Source organism: Excalfactoria chinensis, chromosome 9 (genome assembly GCF_039878825.1).
Source record: "Excalfactoria chinensis isolate bCotChi1 chromosome 9, bCotChi1.hap2, whole genome shotgun sequence".
In the NCBI taxonomy this organism is placed as follows: Eukaryota; Metazoa; Chordata; class Aves; order Galliformes; family Phasianidae; genus Excalfactoria; species Excalfactoria chinensis.
This window is the reverse complement of record NC_092833.1, coordinates 10,867,853-10,884,185: the sequence shown is the minus strand read 5'-3', so window position 1 is coordinate 10,884,185 and position 16,333 is coordinate 10,867,853. Positions and strand designations below refer to the sequence as shown.

At 44.9% G+C, this 16,333-nt stretch overlaps 1 protein-coding gene across 8 annotated transcripts in view; it reads left to right on the top strand.

Annotated features, from left to right (window-relative positions):
* Positions 1-16,333, top strand: part of LPP (LIM domain containing preferred translocation partner in lipoma) — a 301,297-nt gene that overhangs the window by 79,358 nt on the left and 205,606 nt on the right. The gene's annotated exons all lie outside the window — the stretch shown is intronic.

The window sequence follows — 16,333 nt, the reverse complement described above, 5'->3', positions numbered from 1 at the left end:
GTTGAATCATATGAATCAAAACCAAACCAACTTCCACTTTCCAGGAGCAAAGTCCTGTTCCCTTAGAAGGATCCTGCCTTCCTGAACTCCCAGCAGTCTCAGTTCGATGATGTTCTTCCCTCCTTCACAAACCACAAGTGGTGCTGCCCCAGCTACCCATCCAGAGGTGATGATGTTTCAATGGCAGCTGGAATGGTTTCTGCTTCTCAGCTTGCAAGCCACTTTGGCATCCTCTGGGACAGGACGTATCGTTGGCTGTTTGTCTGAGCCAGGATTTTCACCATGTTTTACTGCTGTTGCTCCTGGTAGACGCGTCAGTTTTCATTATATCTTCAGATAAGGGTTGTGTGAAGTCGGCTTCTGTTTTGTTTTCTCACCAGAACAGTGATTCATATTCAAATTGAAGTGCTGTATTGCTCTAAGCCAACCTTTTCCCCATGTGCTAATGGGGGGAGAGGGAGACACAGGCGTGGTCTGAACAGAATTATTTTTCTCCCACTGCATTTAGAAACTTTCCAAGTGTTTTTTTTGGGAAAGCACGGGAACTTAATTGCCCGCCATGGAAGAATCCTGGTCTTGTATGTTTTAAGAAAACAAGATAAGCCCAAATCTGATAGTGTCTGTTTAAACAGTCATATGCTACCAGCAGTATTGTCCAAAAATAAAAGGGGAACTAAACGTTTCCTTTGAACTTGGTGGTTTTTTTTTGGTCTTATTTGTTAATGTGGTCCTGTATTTTGTCTTTGTTCATGATGTTGGTTTGTAAGTTGCTTGTGCTGTGTCTTGTGGTATTGTCTGTGGCATCAGCTCATGATCCCCACTGCTGCTTCAAGCATTCTTCCAAGAGCTGGTAGCCACCAGGAGAGCTGCACAGTCTTGCACACGTTTCTCATCTCATTAGAAATGAATGCTGGCTAGTACAATTCCATCTTGCTGGAGAACTTAATGACAGGTACTCTAAAATAGGGTGAGCAGGTGCTAGAATTGCAGCTGTGGGTTTGTGCGTACAGACCTGTGTTGCTTTGTCACCTGCAGCTTGAAGTGAATGGCAATGCAGATCTCGTGGAACCTACAGCTTGGCCTGAGAGCATCCAAACTGAGCTGATAGTCTACTTCATGGAAATATATTAAATCAGGGTGAATATTCTCCCTTTGATTAAGATGACCTTAACCAGTGGAGCCTACCCAAGAGATTTGCTGTGGTTTACACCTACAAATTTGGCCACATGGAATAATCCCTTCCCACATACTGTTTCCATTCATGGAGTCTGTGTGAAACTGATGGAATATTTTTAAGGTGCCTTGAGATTTTTAAGTAAATACAGTGCAAGAAGAGACAATGATGCTTTTAAAAGTGACACCTGATGAGCTGCTAAATCTTGGAGAGTCAATGGACTTTAATGGGACATCCGTGGCCATCTCCTTTGTGTTGATTTGGCACTTCAGTTGTACTAACAGGCTGCAGATGTTGCAAGGATCAAAAACGTTCTGTGTTTTGTGATGGTGGGAAATTGGAATTTAAATGCACTTCCAAGGAGGAAGACCAAAAACCTATTGACAGGTCCTTATAGCTGACTGCAGGTTTGTTCACTGCTGGAGAGCTGGTAACAGATGTGAGGCCTTGCTTATATGTCACTTAAATGCTTTCTGACTTAAGAGCTTTTGAACTGCAATTAGCATGGGCTTGGCAGAAACTGGCAGTGCAACTGTTTGCATAGAAACTGTTTGCACAGCCCTGATGTGCCATGAGGAAAACTGATGGTAATATGTAGCTGCTCCAGCATCGTCTTGAGGTGGTGTCTGTGCAGTGACTGTGCTCACAGCAGCTGATGCCCATGATGGCACACCAGTGCCTCTACAAGCAAGAGCATAGCTGTCTGTCTGCTGTACCTAGTCCTGCTCACTGGAATGTTACGGTCTTTAACACACTTAGCATAGAATCCTTAAGGGTGGAAAAGACCTCTAAGATCATCTCATCCCACCACCATCCTTGGCTTGTCATTGCCTTACTTTTTTCAGGCAGCTCTTGGTGTTTTGGAGTTTTTAGCTGTGTTGCCTTGTGAAAATTGAGATCAGTGCTTAATCCTGGGAGATGTGACTGTTGTTCTGCTCTTAACAGTCTCCTCTGCTTGGATGGGGGAGTTCCCACTGCAATCAGGCTGGTGCAAAACACAACCTGTTGTAGACTGAAATGACCTGACTGGGATCAATTGCCCAATCAACACAATAAATTACATCTAACCGTTTGTTAAGTAGAGGAATTAATGAGGACCAGAGGGCACCTGCTGCCATCCCCAAAAGCCACGGGGCTGCTCAGAGGCTGAGGAAGGTGGATCCCGCCTGCTCTATGGAGCCTGGGAGCTTGTGAGTGGGTGGCGTGGGAACTGGGGACAATTTAGTGTTTGTTACAGGGATGTAGAGTTGCTCCCCGGGGCAGAAAAATAAAGGTATGGTTCTTGGCCCTAGAACGAAGAAAGCAAGATGCTGTGGACTTGTTGCAACCCGTGCAGTCTGCGAATGTTTTCTTCTTGTCAGATGCTGCTGTCACATAAGTAATTTCATTGCCAAGGGGAAGGGAATGAACTAATGAGGTGGGAGAGAGGGCTGCGTATTGAAGGGCTGTGTGTTGTGAAAGTCAGCGCGCCAAATGTACAGCTCTTCACTTTCTGTCTCCTGCAGTGTTTGTCTGTATGATTTGGGGTGTGTGGGAAGGGGTGGTGGTGCAGGGGGGATCGGGCTGTTCGGATAATGCATTATGCATACCGTGCCTGAAATTAGCCCTTAAAATAGCACGCTCCACGTCTTAGTAACGTATTGAATACACCTTGATAAGAAACAGTCTGATTGAAGTATTGAGTTTATTGTAGTGGATCTGCTGTGACTCATCAGGAAATGGAAAACATTGAGCCAGCCTGTCCCCCCCCCCCCCAGCCTTTTTGGAAGAGACAAGAATTAGTCTTAGATGGGAAGTAATTAATTGTTCTGTGATCGTCATAAATAGGTACCAAAGAACAAGCTTGTATTGAAGTATTTATATCCTAATCCCTGTCTTGTGAGCCCAGCTATCAAGAGTCTCCATCAGACAGAGACAGTAAAAAGGAAAATTCAGAGCAATGAGCAGCTTCCACCTACATGTGTTTCAGTAAGACAGGATGGAGGTGAGCTGGTAGGCTGCATGCTGTAATAAGCCATTTACTAGGATAATGGCTGCAGGCTACAAATGCTGTTTCAACTTAGTCTGTCTATTCAATGCAAACATTAAAAAAAATAATAAAAACCTTCATCTCACTGAAGTCTATAATACTCTTAATCCCCAACGTACTTCATGAATATTAACTCAGCGCATGTCGCAACACCCCACACAGGCAGACAATATGTATGTCCAGCCTGCTTCGTCTGTCTGGGAAACTGAGGCAGCAGGAAGGACCTTTAATTGAGGCTTTAATTGAGGGACTAATCCCATACACTTTGGTTTTGCTTTGGAGAGATTTGCTGCCTGCTGCTGTGTGCAGCGCTGTCCTGCATGCTGACAGGAGGCACGGTGGCACATCTGGCAGAGGTGCAATGTGAGGGTATAAAGATGTGTCTCTCTGACTTAGGGAGTAGCTGTAACCTGTTTGTATCTGATGCCTGAGTGGGGGGTGCTGGGCAAAGAAGAAAGAAAACAAAGACGATCAAATACTTGTTTAAAAAGCAACACCCAGAAAAAAAGAGCTTGATGGCTTTGTGTTTGTCTGCAGTGAAGTCATGGCAACAGAGCACTCATTTAGCAAAATTAACTGTTTCTCTATCTTAAAATAAAATAAAAAAAAAAAAAAATAAATAAAATAAAATGAAAATGATGCAAGGGAACATCCTTTTATCTCAACCAAATGAGTCCATTTGTGCCAAAGCAAAGGAGTCATCCTGGGGAGTTTGCTCCTGAGAGCATGTACTTTATTAGAACAGAATGTAATAGCTGTCCCAGAGCCATAGCTATAGGAGCCTGATGCCATAGGCGAGCACTTTCAGTAACAGGAAAACCAAAGCTAGCTTCCTGCACCTGTATAATGTTGAGATATGCAATTTGGAGCATGATTTTAAGCTCTTGGTTACTTGGGATTTCAGCTCAGTTAAGCTCTGGATACAGCTTTCAGAAGGGCTGTCACTTCTCTGGGATTCCTTATGGGAAGTGCTTACTTTCAAAAGAATTTAAGCACCAAGGGACAAAAGATACTGATGCTGCATCCCTTTAGGTGTATCCAAACCCTTGTAATAACCAGCTGCCTCCAAGTCCTTTGGATGTGAAGATTCTTTGCGTGTAGGAGTCCTTTTTTGCTCTTAACTTTAGTAGTATTTGAAATATTTCTTGCACAAACCCCGGAAATAGCACTTCTGTGCTACTTTTGTTTTGATTCTCACTGCCCATCTCCGGCTCTGTGGAGCAGGACGTGATGGTGAACCGCATGGTGACGGTATTGGTAGGCACGAAAGTTCGGTATCTGTCACCGAGATGCTCATATTTGGAATTCAGAAATTGTTCATCTTCATAGTGAGCAGGGGCAGGCTCCGAGGAGAATATCACAGCTCAGACCCGTTGCTTGAGAGGCTTGGAAAATGGTGCTTTTGTTGAGTAGTGTTTTCAAATCAGATCATGTTTGATGTTGTGGCTCACTCCTAGGGATGGGACTTAGGCAATCTAGTTTCCATGAAGCTGTCAGTGGAGATAAAGAGCTTCTAGGGAACTAAGCATTATGGACCGCGTTTTTTAAGGATAATTCAACTTCAATGTAGTTTCTGTCAAAAGAAAAACACAAGAATTTTACACCTAGGTAGATACCTACATTACATTGTTGTGGAAGTCTTCCATGTTAAAAAACAACATCTGAGGGTTTATCATAAGGCATCTCTTTCAGGAGGGACCACACAGGAGTAGTGGTGCTGGGTTATGCTTGTCCAATGGGGTGCAGAGCCTGTGGGGCTGTGTCACAGCAACCAGCCTGAGCTCAGGCTTCAGCTTCCCGCTTGGTCCTCTTCTCTGAGGCTGGCCGTGGCTGTCATTATGGTTGTTAACAGTTAGAGCAGTGCTTTCAAGCTGCCTGAAGGGAGCAGAGCAAGCTGGTGAGGGTGGGAGTGCGAATCCAAGGCAGTTGCATGTTACATTTTGTTAGCAGCTTCTAAGAAGCGGTGTTCTGACATCTAAAGCATCTTACTAAGAGGGACGGGACTCCCAAAGAGGAATGCTGGTGAGTTAGGAAGCCCCAGCCCTGTGTTCTCAGCCCATGGGCTCAGGAAAAGCCCAAGCGACTGCTGCCAGGAGGGTGGGAAGCTGCAGCCCACGGCATCTGTTGTGTCTGAGAGCTCTGTAAAGTCTCTCGCATCCTTCCTCAAGTTTAGTTTTCCAGTGGAGGCTGTCGCAGTAATGAGAATGTCTCCCATCTGCTCCTCACATGGCTTGGCACATTCAGCTAGAATATATATATTTTTATTATGGGGTTAGCCAGTGGTAACCATGACAATTAGACTTATCACGCAGCATTTTTTTCCCCTCCTTGAGTCGGTTTGAAATGCTGACAATTAAATAGATACAGTACGCTTTAGAGATCCATCAGTCTCTTTGTTGTCTTGACAACCGGAGTATATTTAGAAATGTAACAAGTACACCGAGTCCAATTGCACTTTTGCTAAAACATAGTTTTGTAGCTTGAGAATTTAATCTGTTATTTGTAGATCCAGGTGCTTACTTGAGCAGCGCCTGACTTTCTCTTTGGTCTGTCTGAGAAGCTGCTGCGTAGCAGTGGGGAGAGTTGGAAATAAGGCCTTGTCAAACAGGGAGCTGCTGCGATGGGTCCTCATCAGACAGGGAAAGATGTGCCCACTGCTGCTGTGGGAGCAGCTCTGCTGGGCACCCTCTCCCTGTGTTCTGTGCTGCATGAGTTGCTCTCAGGGTTCAGGAGCCAACAGTACAGAAGAGCTGTGTTGTTGACTGTATGGTGTTGGTAGACTTATCTGGTTTGCTTATAGCACCTGAGCCTTGGCTGTGGCTGGGAGCTGCTGTGTGCCACTGAAGCAGTAGCAGAGACCAAGATCACTTCTCCATATCCCTTGCTCTGTCTTTGATTTGCTATTTTGTTTGATTTTAATGAAGTATCACTACTACTGTATATATTTTGTCCTTCCCATAGTTGTTGTTTAACCCAACAGTTTTTCATCACATTGTTGGGTAAGACTCTTAGAATTGTAGAACAAAAATATCTCGTGCCTAAGGTAGGGATGTAGTGATGGTCAGTAGCATCCACCCTTGAACAGAGCCATAAGACGTGCTGGCAGCACCCATCTGCTGCTGGAAGTGTGCTCAGCTTGAGCCCATTGCTGGGAAGCTTGTACTGTTCAGAAAGACTTAAGGAAAAGGAGCCCAACTTAAGCCCAGCTGCTGCTGCCAGTGAAACTGCCCTTTCCTGGGGTGCACCTTGTGTGCACCGTGTGTGACATAACATGGTAAGGCTCAAAAGGAGGAGAGGGTTGGGTTTCCCTGCTCTGCTATTTTCCTCTTCCCATCCCCGTATTTCTTTTTAACTTAGTATCTATCAAATAACTTGAATGATTTTTTCAGTGGGTGTGCACAGCTCATGTTCATTTTCTCTCTATATTTTCTTTCTTCATTTTACCAGTTTGCCAATGAAAAACAGAAAACAAACTTATGTCTTCACTCCAGCTTTGTTTGTAAACTGTTAGCGTGCTTTTTTTTTCAAGTGTTTAATAGCTGCTGGGGCTTAACGCTTGGAATACAACCACCAAAACCCAAAGATGCTAATGAGTCTTCAAGCACGCTTTAAATAAGTTATCCAAATCAATCTGACAAAGATAATGGTCTTCTATTAGACAATATTTAGTTGGAGGTTGGATGAACGCTAATGTTTATTGGCCTGTAGGTCTGTAACCAAAGAAAATCTGAATGGCTCCATCGATTTCAGTGGAGTTCTCTCAACTGAGGTTTCAGCAGCACTGCAAATGCAAGTTGCAATCTCTCTGAAGTTAAGTGGGGTTTTGATTTAATTTGTGAAAGCCAGAATGTCAGCAAAGAAGCAAACAGCTGGGCCCTGCGTACAGCCACATCTGTAACTTTGGGTTAGCCCTTTCCCTTGCTGCCAAGTTGAGATTCCCTTGATTGGACCAGTAATTAAAATGCAGCTTCTTTTAAGCATCTCCCAAAGGTAGGCAGAAGGTGGAAGTTCAGGTTATATGTGTATGCTTTGCAGAAAATCCCAGTAGTTAACGTTTTCCTCCTCTCTGAATTTGCGTGGCTGGGCAGTTGGCTTGGAGCTTGTGCTTTCGAGCTCCGGAAACACAGAACTGGTCATGCTGAATTACCAGGCTGAATTATCTCAATGTGTTCATGGCCGTGCAGCGCATGGGAGGCATGGGCCACCGCTCATCAGCTCACTCTGTGTGGGGTTCGTGATTTACCATGCATTCATTTCTGGTCACATAAGGGGCATTAGTTTAAAGCAGGCTTGAGGCATAGGTTAGGGTTAGCTATTTGAAGTCTTCAGCCTGAAAGCAACATCAAACAGGGAGCAGAAAATGTATCATGCACAGAGAAGTCTGTGGGATTTGTTTCCCCCTTTATGAAATAATAATAGTAAATTCCAAACTGTTCACATATGCTGCCTCTGTGGTCAGGACACCTGTCTGTCTCTTTGCTGTTACTTGATATGGGGTTACAGCGCTCGAAAAAATGTTAACATGAATTATTTGTCATGGCAAATATGAAAGGAATAGGCAGTGTCAGAGGAAGCGGGTCCTCAGTGGATTTCCATGTGCTTTGGGAACATCTGAAGCAGCCGCTGCTGTTCTCCATCCCTTGCTCCCCTTCCTCCCGCTGCCCAGGAGGGCGAAACTGCTTCCAGGCAGACCTGGCTCTGCAGCAAGGACAGGGCGTTGGGTTTGGGAGCATGGGGCAAGCAGGAGCTGCTCTGGTCACCCATGGCAATGGGGAGAGGGGCTGAGCTGCGCTGAGCCATTGCTGACTGCTGCCAGTATTTCCATCTGGGATGGAGATGAAAGGAAATGGCAAATGCAAGAGTAGGCTCAGCTGTCAACATGCTGGAAGTATGAAAGGCTGCTAGTTAAGCACAGCAAGCGGTTACCTGGAAAACCTGACTTTTCCCTTTTGCATTGGAGGCACCTAAAGGAAACCAGGGAAGCAGGTGGAGGCAAGATTTGGGCTGTCCCACCCTATCATTTGTTTTTACTACAACTGATGTGTGTTTAGTGCATCCCATCTCCCCTTTAGCTCTTCTTGGTGCCCACACGGCACAGGCAGCACCGTGGGTGAGTCACATTGACCATAGCAGGAAGAAGAGGCCCTTGAAGTGCAGCAGGCAGAAGCATGTCTGGCCAGGCTTTGAAAGAGATGGTGTTACCTGGAGCCCTTACGTCAATGCCTTTCACCAGACCTGCCTTGATTTAAAACAAGTAGCTTCTCTTTCAAATAAACCTCAGTTACTCTGTTACTTGCTCAGATTTGATCTGTCTTGCCAATGCGTGAAAAGCCCTTATATGGATCAAAGCAGGGACAGACTGACAGGGAGTTATATCAGAGGAAAAACAGTTGTGATCCGCAATGCCAGGGAGGGTGGCAGGCTCACAGGCCCTTCTGGGGCTGTTTTCTTTGTGAGGCATCACAGCCAGCTCGACTTGCTCTCTGCTTTTACTGTGAGCAAAAAGGTTCATCCTGACCTTTCTGTTTCCACCTGCAGAGGTCCCTTAGAAGAAGCTGTCTGTACGTCTGTCGCAGTGCCTGACAGGGCTGCTGTGCTTCCAGGTGAGGAGTGGGTCACATCTTGGGGCCTTTGAAAGCAACTGTTTGGGCAGAGCATGAAGACCCTGGCAGAGCATGAAGACCCTGGCACTGCATTTGCCAGGTGTAATCTGGTCATTCAGCAAATGACAAGCAATTCTCCAGAGCCTGTGGTGGTGGAAGCCACGGTACGAAGGTGGTTGTGCTATTTCTAGGTCCAGGTCTGGACCTGTGATGTGATGATTAAATCACAGTGAGATCGGGGGTGCTGCTTCTTTACCCTGCTGTGTCATTAAATGGTAGTGCCCTTTCCTTCTGCCCTTTCAATAAGGCAGTCCTCATCCTTCCTTCCTTCTTTTCACCCTCTTCTTGCTTTTTTGTTTTTTTTCCTTGTTACTTTTTTTTTGTCTCTCTTATAAATTATGGCCAGCTAGAGATGAGATCTCAGCATCCTGTTTACTGTGAACAGTTGGGGGCATTAATAAATGTTGAAGGAAGAAGACAGACAAAGGATTAATAAGCAGAGGACAGGAGATTAATAGCAAGAGAACAGAATTTGGTTCAAGGCCTGATCTTCCCAGTTGCTGGGTTATTGAAGATTAATGGCAGCACTTCTGCTGTTCTCACTCTCTCTGCAGCAGCTTTCCCGTCTAAGTTTAATAGACTGTCCCAATGTGTTGCTGTAAATATGAAGCCCATGGAGAAGCCCACCCTTGTAGACTCTTGACTAAATGAGGTGGTATTAGGTTTGCTCTCTACCAAAAGCTTAAGGAACAGCATCAATATATTTGTGAATTTCGAAGTCAGACCTTCAGGTGCTCACAAGTCCTCTCAGAACAAAAATGTATCATAAAATGCATCTTGCCAAGCAGGCTGTCTCCGACAAATTGTGTTTTTTTTTTTATTATTTTTACTGTGTACCCTATTGAAGAGATTGATTTCTCTTCTCTTGACTGTTTTTGTCAGCTTTGTTCCAGTGGAAAATTGGGCTCTTGGCCTATTGCATCCAGCCTCTCATTAGACTTTGTTAGAGATTAGATCACTATAGGAAACCCTAACTTTGGAAAGAACGTTTCTGGTTAAATCTGCTCGAATGCCAGAGAGCATCAGACTGCATCACTGAATGTCTTCATGCTGGTAGAAAGGTGTCATGTGAAAAAGGTCGGCCTCGTACTCCACCCCATAGAAGGCTCATGCTGCAGAGTCAAGCACTGCAGTAGTCCTCGGGCATCTGCCCTCAGGTATCTTCACAGTCTTCAGAGATGTTCCCAAGCTCTTCTCTCCTTGCCTGGGGTTGTATCAATATGTAGGTATATCTGTGGCCATTTGGATAAGGAAGCAGTGATGTTCAGGTAGTAATGGAGGAAAAGAAACCTAAAAACAGAACTTCGTGCAGCAACAACTGAATTTCTTTTCCAAGGAAGAAAGGCTGTGCAGTGTTCCACTGTCCCTGTAATGAAGCTCTTCCCATCTTCCTCTGCTATTACATTTGGTGCCCTTGGCGTTTCAGAAGTTAATTGATTTGTCCGTATTACGATTCTCCCTTTAATTTTATTTGTGTAAAGAAGAACATGCACTAATCTTTCTCCAGAGAAATGTTGCAGTCTTTGAACGTTGGCCCCGGGTCCGCTGCGTTCCCTAATGAATCTAAGCAGAGGGGCCTGGTTCCCACACGCTCCAGCCCTGACATACACATACTTGTACACCCACACGCCTGCTCCGGGCTGAACCCGGCCGCCTGCCCGCTCACTGCCTTGGGATTTACATTGGCAGCACAGAAGCACATGGCAAGGGTGGGCTCAGCAATAGATTTGGCATCAAATTAGGATGAGAAAGGCTGTAACCTCCTTATGGCAGCATACTTCAGACTGGGTTAACATGCTGCTCCAGGAGCCTGGATTCCTGTGGGCTGTTAACTAATGTGCTGGGCTCCCTCCACGAGGACCCAAGCTAGCAGACAAACACCCAACACTGAATTACTGTCTGGAATGCCACCGGCTGCCAGATCTTTGATAGCTTGTTTTTAATGAAGATTCCTCCTGTAATTCCTAGAATATCTTGCAATGAGAAAAAAAATGAGCTGTGTGTTTTGCTGTGGGCTGAATTTTTCCTGCTCTTCGCAGTTCCCTCCATGAACAGAGAGGAAAGGGAGGGGGAAGCAGCTGACTGCATTTTTGTTGTTGTTTTTCTATTTGACTTCTGCAAAACATGCGGCGATCAATCGCTCGCAACTAACAAAATGTTTTTGTTTCTCTTTGCAAAAGCATATGGGAACTGCAGGAAAAGCATATGGGTGTTTTTAGGAAAACATATTGGTGAATGGACAAATTATAGCAGTGCCAATATGCTTTGGATGTCTGGCTAGACCACTACTACTACCACACTTACTGGCATGCATACCCATCCACAAGATTTCCAGCATATGAGTGGTATGTGGCTGCTCCTGGGGAAAGGCAGGCTGTGCTGGAGCAGCCCCATGTTAAAGCAGCATCGTGATCCATCTTCAGCGTGCGTGACTGCTCCGCCATGGCCCAGTCTGGCCTCACTGCTCTGTTTATGACAGCATATCCATTCTTTCACAGTAGACTGAGCCCAGAGCTCCACTTGCAGCCAGCTGTAAGTAATGGTAACGGTAACCATTTTTCTTTCTAAAGCCCTTGACTGCAGTCGTAATAACACCTGAGCATCTTGCAAATGGGCTAGGCAGCTTCAGGTTTTCTCCTGCTCCTCTGGCAGGCCATTCTTCATTAGCTGGGGCTTTGCTTTTAATTTCTCCATCACCTGCCTTACTTTTGAGGAAATGCAAAACATTTGCATTGCTCATGCACCCAGTGTGCTGTTGTCTGTCATGTTGAACAGTCAGGGAAGGGACCCATGAGCTGATGGGTCATGGTTGGGTCAGTATTGACCATATTCTCACCTGGCTTGAGAGATGTGGACAGAGGAGGGGGCAAAACCCCCAGAGACTGATGGGGATGAGTGAGCTGCACATTTGGGCAGTCATTTGAACATGGCTATGTTTGTTTTGCTTGTCATCCTGTGCTCTCAGATAGTCTGAGTGGCAATTCAGTTCCTTTTAGCGTTCTTTTCCTTTTGCCAGCTTCGGGATGATTTGCTACTGAGTAATTTTACATTATTTAATGTAGCCACTTTTCTTATAGCTCTTTTGTTCCATGAGACAATTCCCTATTTTATTATGCAAACAGTACATTAAGATCCTTGTGGGCCAAATTCCCAGCAGTGCTGGAGATGGTGGCAGGGACGTGGGTTATCTCAGAAGTAATGATCCTCTCCTCTAGAAATGTTCTTGAAGTTCTTCTTTAACTGCATTTGATATTACACGGGGGGTGGGTTTTTTTCGTTGTTATTGCTTTTTTTTTTTGTTGATTTTTTCCCCCAAACCCAGTACTTCCTAAATGTTACAGAGCTCAAAAAAATACACTGTATGCCTTGTCACAATATTTAATACCGAGTGCTATTTACAGTAATGAATCAAAATGTCAGTTTTTAAAATACGAACTGTCAGAGTGTTCCTACTTTGCAGAAAACTTTGATATGACAGTTTGTTAATCATATGACTATTACATCAAATGTGTCTCGGAGTACTTTTGCTCAACAAAGTCTTTTTTATTCCTCGCCATCCCTTTTCACTGGTAATTCTGGTAGGGCTGTTTGATTGAATACACTTTGATTAGAGGTCTGAGAAACCCAGAGCTGAATGCTTTTGTGTATTGACGGTAGGATGCATCAACATGTGTTCTGATGCTGATCGTGGTCACCTAGTCCTGTAGGTGGTACAGGCAGATTTCGATCACCCTCACCACGTTTCCCAGTGGCTGCCCTAAGCCTGCTGTACCGAAGGCTGGGATGCTCTAATGTTGATATATGGCTGTTAGGCGCACATGGGATGTGGTAATGGAGATTACTCAAACTATTGGGTGTCTTGATGACAATGAGGGGGAGTTTATGTAGATATCTGTGCTTTAGAAACCATCCTTGGGAGGGGATGCTGGTAGGGGTCTGGATGGACTGCAGGCCATCCAGACACATATGATTCTGCCCCTGTGTCTTTGTGTCGCGTTGCCTGGGGCACCAGGTGGATTCCTAGTGCCCTTTCATTCTGTAACTCCCACAGGTGCAGCATTTCTGACCTAGACTTGGCTCAACATAGCTATGGCAATAGGAGGAGTCCAAAAAAAGGCAAAAGTAATGTATCAACAGTGGAGAAAAGGCTCAAAATCAAGCAGGAGTGGTGGCTGTGGCAGCAGTGCCCATGAAATGGGGCTGCTGTAAGCCACCCCTCAGCTGGGGATCGGGACCACCAGTTGGCATAAAACTGTATCTCTGTCACCTGCATTGGGTGAGCTCTGCTTCTTGCTGCTCTCCCTCATCCCGCTGAAGGAAATCGATTATTATGCAGTTTTCATTTTAGGCAAAACCACATTCGTAGCGCGACGCTTTTTCTTTTATTATCACTCCAGCAATGGATGGAAGAGGAACTCTAACAGATGTATGATTAGCAGGGCATGAAATTAAAAATGTTTGTGTACAACGGAAAGGTTGTTTACTACTGAATTCCTCATTTGAAAATTAAGCGATACTAAGATTGGCCGTGAGATTCTGTAGCAGGGACACAGCCCCGTTTGCTCCGCATCTCCCAGCAGCATCAGCAGAAAAGTATCTCTATTTTAAAAGTTACCTTTATTTTAAACAAGAAAAATAATGCAGCTGAAAGGTCAATCCCCGCCTTTGGAGGCAGATTATCTCAGAGCTTGTTCGCCTGCTCTGCTACCAACGGTGTCAGTTCTGGAAAACATTTTGACTGATGCTTTAGCCGAATTGACTCGGGCAAATAGAACGTTTTCTATCAAAACTCCTTTGTAAGGAAAATAGGGTTTTGATTGAATCATTCTGAGTGTGGGTGTGTACATGCGTGAAGCGCGTTTGTTGTCAAAAGTGCTGAAATTTCTACGTTTGGAGTCCTTGCTGCAGCACGCTGGGGTTGGTGCAGAGCAGTGGTCCATCCCAGCCCTGTCCCACAGCCTGTTGCCAAACTGCAGTAGCCTGGGGCTCCCCGATATGCCTGTGTGCTGGAGCACAGCATCACGCTGGTCTCTTGAGTTTGTAGCCTATGTGGGCGTTTTGGAAACTGGAAATAGTGTCAACCCCAGGATGGCTGTTTTGCATGGTTGCTTTCAGATCTTGGTAACAAAAAAACAACCATGAACGTTCAGACTTTTGTTTGTTTGTTTGTTTGTATAAATATGTTGTCTTTTTCCCACCAAAAATGTTTTTTTTCATGCTAATGAAATTTTTAGTTTCAGAAAAGGATCTTCTTTCACACGAGTCCTGCCTGTGATTTGTGATTTCAGTTCTAGCTGCTCATTCAAGACTTTCTTTGAAAAATTAGTCATTAATTTTGCAAGAGCTGGGTTTAAGAACTGTATTGGGGCCACATGGCGCCATGCTGTGGAGTTAAACCTGCTCTTACCTAGGGCTGACCATTTCCTGGAGATGCTGACTATCACACCTACTTCCTTCTATACTTTCTGACTCGTAAAGACTTTGTGGCCAAGTTCAGGGCTGATGCAGGTGAAAGCTTGCAGGTCTACTTGTGTGTGAAGCTTCACCTGGCTAAGTGTTTGCAGGACAGCAGCGAGATGAGTTCTGCACTCTGAGCCTGCATGGATATGAGCAGAAAATAGGAAGAAAATGGAAATGAGCAGAAAATAGGAATGGTTCCCTTGCTCTGGGAACAATTGAGACAGAAAATTGCTTCCAGGATTTCTTTGCTTTTCCACAGAGGGTAATCAGCCTGTGTAATTTTCTGCCATAGGAAATACTGCCTGAATCTGCTATGCAAAGACAGAGAGCAAAGTTAGATAGCAACTTGAGGACCAAAGGCACTGCAGAGCAGGGACTGTCCCTTACCCCTTTATCTTTGGTGCACTGACTGCTATGTATGTAGTAGGATTTCACAGTGATGCAACTAATATGGCAGATAATTGCATATGGGTTTAGGTTCCTAGTACACAGTTGGACTGATCCGCTCTAAATTAGCGGGAACATTTGTATGCTCAGACTGTAAATGGAGTTTTGCTCAGCATCACACTGAGGTTGTAAGGCTGAGCCTGTGAGGAAGGGGAGAGCAATTCCAGTAAGATGATGGCAGCCAAGAAGTTCCAGCCCTGTTCTTGGTTCAGTTTCTCCAGTTTGGTTTTGTTTGAGTGGAGCAAAGCAAATGCATGGTTTTGCTTCTCAGAGAAAGTTATTGGAGGCTCATAATGAAGGTTAGGAAACCAGCCTCTGAGAATTGGATGCATGAATCTGCTTTATGCTCATGAGAGTCCCTCTTTCACTGTGTTTTTGCTTTGTTGCTTTTTTCTTAAGATGCTCAAAAGTGAAATGTTGCTGTGTGATCCATGCACAGAGTATTTGGATAGCATGGATGTTAATAGGAATGAAAATTAAGCCTCATGAGTAGCTTTGTAGCTGAAGTGCCTGTCATCCTGCAAGGGTTCAGCTGTCCTTCTCTATACCAGTCTTCTCCTGTTGGAAAAATCTTACTATCTATTACCTTCTGGCCTTTAAAGGTGCCTGATTGTAAGCCCACTGCCCTCAAAATTCATACTTTTTGCTCTTGTAAATGCTTAGCTTTAGGGCCCACAGGGAGGGATGCTAATGGCTGCACCCTGGGTGCTTTTCAAGTGTAGAATTCTACTTTTGCTTCCCTTCTGAAACCTGCAGTCTCATTCTCCAGGAAAAAAACCCACACATTTTAAGCTATTTTAATTTTTTATTTTATTATTATTGTTTGTTTGTTTGTTTTGTTTTTTCTCTTTTTCTCTTTTCCCCCCTTAGGCATGTTTGTACATGTCCCAAGTAGCTTCCCTTAGAAATTGAGGTCATCTTTGAAACAGGTGGGCAATGCACGAAGGGCAAAGCTGTGGCAAAAGGATGGGACTGCAGTCTTTGGAAAGGAATTAAATCCACGCACAGGTGTGGGCATGCCATTTGTGTGTGCCCTGCGTACACATTCTGTGGTAAAGCAGAGATCGTTTACCCACAAGCAAAGCCACTTGCTGGGATGAAGTCATCAGGGTTCAGTTATTAAAGCAATATCGAGGCACATTCACATACAGGAGAACACAAAGGAATGGTGGATTTCACCTTTCTCCTCTCAGGTCATACTTTGGCCTCTCATAGGCTACGTCCTGCTCGCAGATGGAAGCAGTCCTCAGCTCCTGATAATACAGACAGAAATTGAATCTGATGCCTAGGGCCTTTCTGCACAGGGGAAGCGTTGCGAAACAAAGCCAGGGTGTGAATTTGAAGTGCAATAGCTATTCCGGGCGTACTTCTCATGTGGGCAGTCTTATTCTGCTCCGAGAGGGCCTTTGTGCAGTTCTGCTTCATCCAGTGCCAAAGGCACTCTCAGTGCAGCGAGAAGAATGCCCACACAGGGAGCGAATGGCTTTTTCAGGCTATTTCACCATGCTGCAGTGTCCCAGGAGATGTGCATGGTTTTATGTCCCCATGAATGTTTCAGGA